Source organism: Chelmon rostratus, chromosome 10, assembly GCF_017976325.1.
Source record: "Chelmon rostratus isolate fCheRos1 chromosome 10, fCheRos1.pri, whole genome shotgun sequence".
Classification (NCBI taxonomy): domain Eukaryota; kingdom Metazoa; phylum Chordata; class Actinopteri; order Chaetodontiformes; family Chaetodontidae; genus Chelmon; species Chelmon rostratus.
In genome coordinates this window covers 4,566,729-4,574,448 of record NC_055667.1, presented here as the reverse complement: position 1 = coordinate 4,574,448, position 7,720 = coordinate 4,566,729, and positions in this window count along the sequence as shown.

The following is a 7,720-nucleotide window of genomic DNA, read 5'->3' as shown; positions in this document are numbered from 1 at the left end:
AAAATGCAATTTCTGTTGAGGAATAAATTAGGACAGCCCCACATTTTTTCCCACTTAAATTGTCTGAAATCAAACACAGGTGTATCACATCAGCAGCACATGATTACAACATTGTCACTCAGCATTTTGAAGGAGACTTGCCCAATTTAAACCTCAGTCATTCAGTTTGGTGTACTCCTGACTGTTGACGTAAGAGTGAACACCATGTTGAGATCAACAGACCTGCCTGAGGCCTTCAGAAAGAAGATTGTTGCAGTATTTGAGTCTGGTAAGGGATTGAAAAAGATCTCAAAAGATCTTGAAATCAGCCAGTCCACTGTCCAGAAAATAGTGTACAAGTGGAGGACATTCAAAACAACTGCCAACATGCCCAGGTCGGGCCGTCCAAGCAAGTTCACCACAAGAGCAGACTGCAAGATGCTTAAAGAAGTCTCCAAATACCCTAAAATCTCATCACCAACCACCTACAGCAGGTGCTGGCAACTGTTGATGTGAAAGTGCATGCCTCTACAATCAGAAAGAGACTGCACAGGTTTAACTTCCACAGGAGGTGCAAGGAGGAAGCCTTTGCTCTCTAAGAGAAACATTGAGGCCAGACTGAAGTTTGCCAGTGAGAACATCGACAAAGTAGATCAGAACAGAACAGAACAGAGGACGTGTTTGGCGCACACCGAATCCTGTGTTCCAGGAAAAGCGCCTCATACCAACCGTGAAGCCTGGAGCTGGAAGTGTCGTGGTTTGGGGATGCTTTGCTGCAACAGGACCTGGCCAGCTCACCATGAGAGAATCTACCATGAACTCTACAGAATATCAGAGGGTGCTTGAAGAACATGTGAGACCATCAGTAAGAAAATTGAAACTGAAGCGGAACTGGACCCTGCAACATGACAATGACCCTATACCAGAGGGGGTTCTGGCTACACTAGCGCCCTTGGCGAACCATCCCTTGGTGCCCCCACCCAAAAAAAAACCCCTCCACAAACAAAGGACTTACCCCCAAACAACACAACAATACATTATATTATTTGGATTACTTTATTCAATATTTTAATAAATCAAAAAAAAAAAGTAACTAGAACAAAGAAAAAACAGATGAATAAAATTCCTGAAGAAAGCAAAATAAGGCAACTCTATATATCAAGAACCATTCCTGGGGAAAGCAAAGTCAGCAGGTACCTCACTCGGTCCTCTACAAACCAGCTGTCTCTGAACTCTGTCAGTCAGAACTGAAGGCCAGTTAGCAGGGTCAGCAGACAGAGGCTCATCCTCAGGCACTGGATTTGGTGGGATTTCTAATTGAGGCATTTCTAACAAAGAGAAAATGGTATTGTCATTAGTGTGCATGTTATTCACAACATTTATAGTGTTTACAAAAGAAAAAAATAACATACAAAAATGCACACATAACACCACCCACACACAGTCATGCGCACACACACACACACACACACCTGCAATGAACATGTTGCTGAGGAGATGGCTCCTCATCAGACTCCAGGACCATTTCTGTGGCTGCTGTGCAAGGGTCTGACTCCCCATTTTGGCCAGTGGGTCCTCCAGCCCCAAAATATTTCAGAATTGCCCCTGAATTTACAATTAAGATACAACATGCAAGTTAGATCACACTGACATCACACATGCATCAGTTACCCAATCAAAATGAGCATAATGCACATTTTATTAACATTTGTTAACATTCTATTAACTAAGCATAACACACTACAAAATGCCATGGCAATGTCTGTTAGAAGTTATTTCACTTAGCATATAGCGTATAGGAATAATAAAGTCCACAGTCAGGACGGCTGTGTGAATTTGCACTTGTTGTGTTGCAAACACAAACTAGACTCGGTTGCCCATGGGGGAAATTAGTTGCATGACATGATGCCTCAGTTCTAACAGTTGCTAGTTCAGCAAAACTCAATATCAAATACAGTCGTCTTCTGTAGCTTAGCAACATATTAGCAAGAGGCTAATAAATAGCCGAGAGCCTACCGTTCCTCACATCGCTCATAGAAATCAGCATACCTTTTTCTTTTGCCCGTTTCTCCTCTTCTTCTTTTTTTCTTCTTCAAAACTGGGCACCTGATGGCTTCTTTGGTCTTTTAGTTTGATCCATGATCTTCATTTAAGACACGACTCCATAACATGACCTTTGGCATTACCTTTGTTACGTTACTGATCTTTTGCATATTTTTCTACTTACTACGTGTATTGTTATGAACCAAAGTACAAAGGCAAATTCCTCGTACGTGAAAACCTACTAAATCTGATTCTGTCAACAAAAAAATCCCCAAACAGAAAATAGGGATAAAATTAAAGGGTACATATTAGCGGTAATAATAAGTTCTCAACAGAAGAGTAAAACTGTTTGCAGTTGTGGAGTTGTTAAAGTCCACAAACATCAGCCAAATGTCCATCAATGTCCGTGCGATGGATCATGTCAGACCGACGATATTCAAAAACCAACCAGCAGAGGGAGCAGACTGTCCAGGTTTTGGGATATGATGGTTGTTCTAGTAGTTGTTTAACCTTTAATTTACGTACAAGGATTATTATTATCACCATCTTCATTATTATTCTTATTATTATTCTTATTATTATTCTTCTTATTATTAAATTCCTCTAGCACAGGCATGGGCAAACGAGATGCAGGTTGAAGGCACAGACATCCTAAAATCTGAAGCCCCTTGAATCTCAAACACTACCATGAGGAAGGAGAGTAGCAGGAGGGAAGAGGACCTCATGGCGCAGAGCTGCAAGCGAAGGTGACCTTGTGTGTGAAGACAAAATCATCTATCTATCTATCTATCTATCTATCTATATATATATTACACCATTCTTTCTTTCTTCAATATGTTTTGTGTTATTGATCTGACTCTGCAAAGTGGCCTAGAAGTAGCAGAAAACGGAAATACTCAGGTAACTCCAAAGTTTACTTCAGTACAACACTGGATTGGTTGTTTCCCACCACTGTTGGAAATGTATTGTACATTATGGGAGCTGGACCCCTCCCTCCAAAATGAAACAGAAAAACTGATTAATGCTGTTTCTGCTGTGTTCAGTAGAAGTGTAGTCAACGACACGGAGCCATCGATCCACATCACGAGTTAATATTGAAAATGGCTGCAGACTATAGTCCCTGTTACTGTCTGTCCCGCTTGAATCCATTCAAACGGAATGACATACTCAGAGCTACATGAGCCAGGTGATCGTGGACCGACGCTGATCCGGAACGTTGCACAAACGCGCTTCTGGACGGAGATCGCTTTCGTTTTGAACATGAGGCTCATTAGTGTAAACGTAAAGTCCGATCTGGATTAATTGTAAATATTCCACGATGACGGACCGACTCTCCTCCTCCTCATTTAGACCGCTCGCTGCTGCTGCTGCTGCTCCGGCTCTCCAAGGCAGGGGGGCATTCACGTGTTTCTGTGTTTGTTTTTTTTTTTTGTTGTTGTTGTTTGTTATTGGCGCACTCACGTGAAGGCAGCGTGCACAACGTGGCGTGATGCTATTTGCACCTCTAATAAGCACTGCGCAGCTGGACGGTTCCCAACTGCGACTCGGTTCCCATCGTTCATGTTAAGGAGCGTTCAAAAGAACCAGTTCGTTCTTGAACGTCACAACACAACACAACACTGGTCACTATGACAACATAACAGAGTGCTTTGATGTCATCAATGCTTTGATGTTTGGCTTTGAACTATGACGCTGCATCTTTTCTCATGTCTTTAGACTGGAGCTATGAATTCTACATTTACTTACTATACACATCAAAACAGAGCAAGCGTTAAACACATTACGTACTTAGCTTTTCTTTACATCTAATAGTAGTGTTCAATTTGTTTAGTTAAAATGGATCATACAGGAGATGGACATCAGAATGGCGGATACCAGTGGTTTTCAGCCATCAATCAATCAAGAGGATATCTGCTATCAGGACAGGGAGAGGGACCTCGCCCTGAGTTTGATGCCTGGATAGCAAATCTTTTCAATTTAATTTTTGAAGCAAATGGAATGGATGAGCTTGAAGCTGCTGTATTGAATTTAATCCATGCATTGGAGAATGGTAACGACAACATTGAAAACAATGGCAACGGTGAAAACAATGGCAACAATGAAAACAATGGCAACCTCGACAATGCTGACAATCTCGACGACAATTATGGAATCAACAACAATGTAGTTGTTAACATTGACAATCACATTGTTAACATTAACAACAATGAAAATGCACAAGTCGCTGGTGCTGGTCATGTTGCAAGTGCTGGACTTGAAGGTGCTGATGGAGTCAACCAGGTATTAGAGGGAATAGAAGAAGACGACCCCCTGCCTGAAGGATCCGGGACAACGTCGAGAGAGGAGGATGAACTGGACACTGACGAGACAAGCAGATGGCGGGACAGTGACACTGAGAGCACTGATTGTGCAGATAATGTTACAGGAGAATACAGGAATACTGTAAATAGTCCATTCAGATGGTGGGAGCCTGAGTGGTCCTCTGACAGTGACACTGAGAGCACTGACGATGAAGACAATGATACAGGAGGATACAGGAATACAGTAAATAGTCCAGTCAGATGTACAGGTGCTCGTGCTGAAGCTGCAGATGAAGACCCTCTGCCTGGTCCATCCAGGAAACGGCCAAGACAGCATGATAGAGATGAAGATGAAGATGAGGGAAGCAGCAGCAAACGATTCAGACGGTCGAAGTTTGACTGCTCCTCTGACTGTGACACTGAGAGCACTGACTGTAAAGATAATACAGGAGAATACAGGAATACTGTAAATAGTCCAGTCAGATGCACAGGTGCTCGGGCTGAAGCTACAGATGAAGACCCTCTGCCTGGTCCATCCAGGAAACGACCAAGACAGCATGATAGAGATGCAGATGAAGATGAGGGAAGCAGCAAACGATTGAGACGGCCGAAGTTTGACTGCTCCTCTGACTGTGACACTGAGAGCACTGACTGTAAAGATAATAATACAGGAGAATACAGGAATACTGTAAATAGTCCAGTCAGATGTACAGGTGCTCGGGCTGAAGCTACACATGAAGACCCTCTGCCTGGTCCATCCAGGAAACGGCCAAGACAGCATGATAGAGATGCAGATGAAGATGAAGATGAGGGAAGCAGCAAACGATTGAGACGGCCGAAGTTTGACTGCTCCTCTGACTGTGACACTGAGAGCACTGACTGTAAAGATAATAATACAGGAGAATACAGGAATACTGTAAATAGTCCAGTCAGATGTACAGGTGCTCGGGCTGAAGCTGCAGGTGAAGGCCCTCTGCCTGGTCCATCCAGGAAACGGCCAAGACAGCATGATAGAGATGCAGATGAAGATGAAGATGAGGGAAGCAGCAGCAAAAAATCAAGACGGTGTTATGAGTTTGCTGACAGCAACCCCGACACTGTTGCAGCCACAACTAGTCACAATGAGAGACTGAGGAGGAAGTCAGCCAGCAGAAGGAGGAGGAAGACCCACGGCCAGGGTGCTCAGGGACAGTGGCGTGCAGACTTTTTGAAGAGCAGGGGCGAAAAAGACTTCACTTGAGCACGCATTTTGGCGTCCAAGAGGGCACTTTAGCACGCGTTTTGGCGTCCAAGAGGGCACTTTAGCGTGCTTTTTGGCGTCCAAGAGGGCACTTTAGCGCGCATTTTGGCTCCCAAGAGGGCACTTTAATGCAAGTTGTGGCTCCCAGGTGGCACTTTAGCACGCGTTTTTCAACAATTGAGCCACGAGGGGGGGCGGTCCCCCCTGTGCACGCCACTGCTCGGGGAAGAGGTCAAGGGAAGACGATGAAGGAGAGGACAGCAAAAGAAGCAAACAATTTAAATATTTAAAAAATGAGACATCGTCAATGAAGACTGACTTCTACAGTGGTCAGCCAGTTCCTCCTATAGTTGGACTGTAGGAGAACAATTAAACAAATAAATAAATAAAATGAAATGAAATAAAGTCAAATAAAATGAAATAACATAAATGTCAGTTTCATTTAATTCAGTTACTGTAAGTCAATAATAGACTATCATTAATAACAACAAAACTGCAAAAATAAATTGTTCATAAAATGCTTCATCACAAACAATAATAATTATAATAAATATGAATGTTTAAACATAATTGGTTACTGTATTTAAAAATCATAAACTGTTGATAGTAATAATGATAATATGTTGTTGGAATAATGTATTGGAATAATTACAATAATACTAATAATGAAAATAATAATAAAAAAAGCTAAAACTGAACTTGCCTGCTCATTGTCATTGCTTCAGAATCCAGAGTACATTAGGATTTGAAACAAGTCCATTTTTTTAACCTTTCGGGCTATGAAATTATTTTTTAAAAACAGAAAAAGCGTCTGAAACCATCTCATGGATGCATTTTGTAAAGCACATCTCTGTAGATGGAAAAGGTGTTAGAACCTCAGTCATGCATCAAAGGCCCTGATTACACCTGGCATTAACATGCATCATGACCCGATCACAAGAGGGCAGCTGACACACACACCCGCTCACAGCTGTGTCTCCAAGGTGTCCAGCTGACCACTTGTGTTCAGATTTTGTTATTGCCTATACGTCACTTCTACTACATGGACAAAGGGGCACAGTTATTACATGTTGACATGTTTGTTTCACAGTGGCTAAAGTGGTTTTGAGTGATCAGATCACAATACATCATCGTGGTCATTTAGTGCTGTTCACATGTCATCTCGTCAGCCAAGATGCATGTTAATGTCAGGGTCATGGAGCCCGATTACTCTTGACAACTGGTCCGAGACGCATGTGACCACATGTTTTTGTAGTGTGAACGCTAATTAATCATTAGTTATAAGATAGAAAGTCAAAAATATTAAAAATTAAAGGATAAAACAGTAATGTGTATTCTGCAAAGGTGTTTATCTGTAAATGAGATGTCCAGTTGTTCCTTTGCGTTTCCAGTTGAGCATGATGGTCTTCTTGGCAACAGTTAGTGTTACTTTTGTACAGTGTTTGGGAAGTGAGACTGATGATAGATCACTCCGTATACAAAGAGATGGGGAGAGTGGATTCAGCCAGGCCAAGGTGAGGGACAGCTTATCAGTGATTACCTTCCAAAAGTGTTTTACAGCTGTGGTCATTTGTTTTGTCTTGTGGTGTCTGTGGAGAGAGGGATAAGTAGTGGTTGGGCATAAGCATAAGCATACCTGTTACTGAAAGGCTGTGTATTGTGTTCGCTATCACAGACAAGAAATAAAAAGTCCCTGCTCATGTAGTGTGAACACTGAGCTAGCTAGATAACCGTACTAATGGTGGACAATGAGGTCTATCAGAGATATGCAAGACAATTATTGAAAGTCATCCGTTGCACGCTGCCGCCAGTGTGCAGAGGCCATGCAAAACAAAACATAGTCAGTCAACGTATGTGTTGTAGGCCTATTTCAGCAAATGGCAGCTGACCTCATATATTTCATTCACTAGAAGCAGGTCCTAATATTGAATCAAATGGAAAAAAGAAATAAATACTACTGACATGTTGTTGATTTATGCGTTTATATTTGTATATTGTATGTAAGAGGAGCTCAGTGGTGACATTGACAGAAAAATAAGTGTTGTGGGTCCGTCACCTGTTTATTATTAACTAGGACACACCTGCATCAGTTCCTCTAAATGCAGAGTTATGGGAGCAAACATTGATTATCTGAGCGAGGGCTGTACAGTAGCAACCA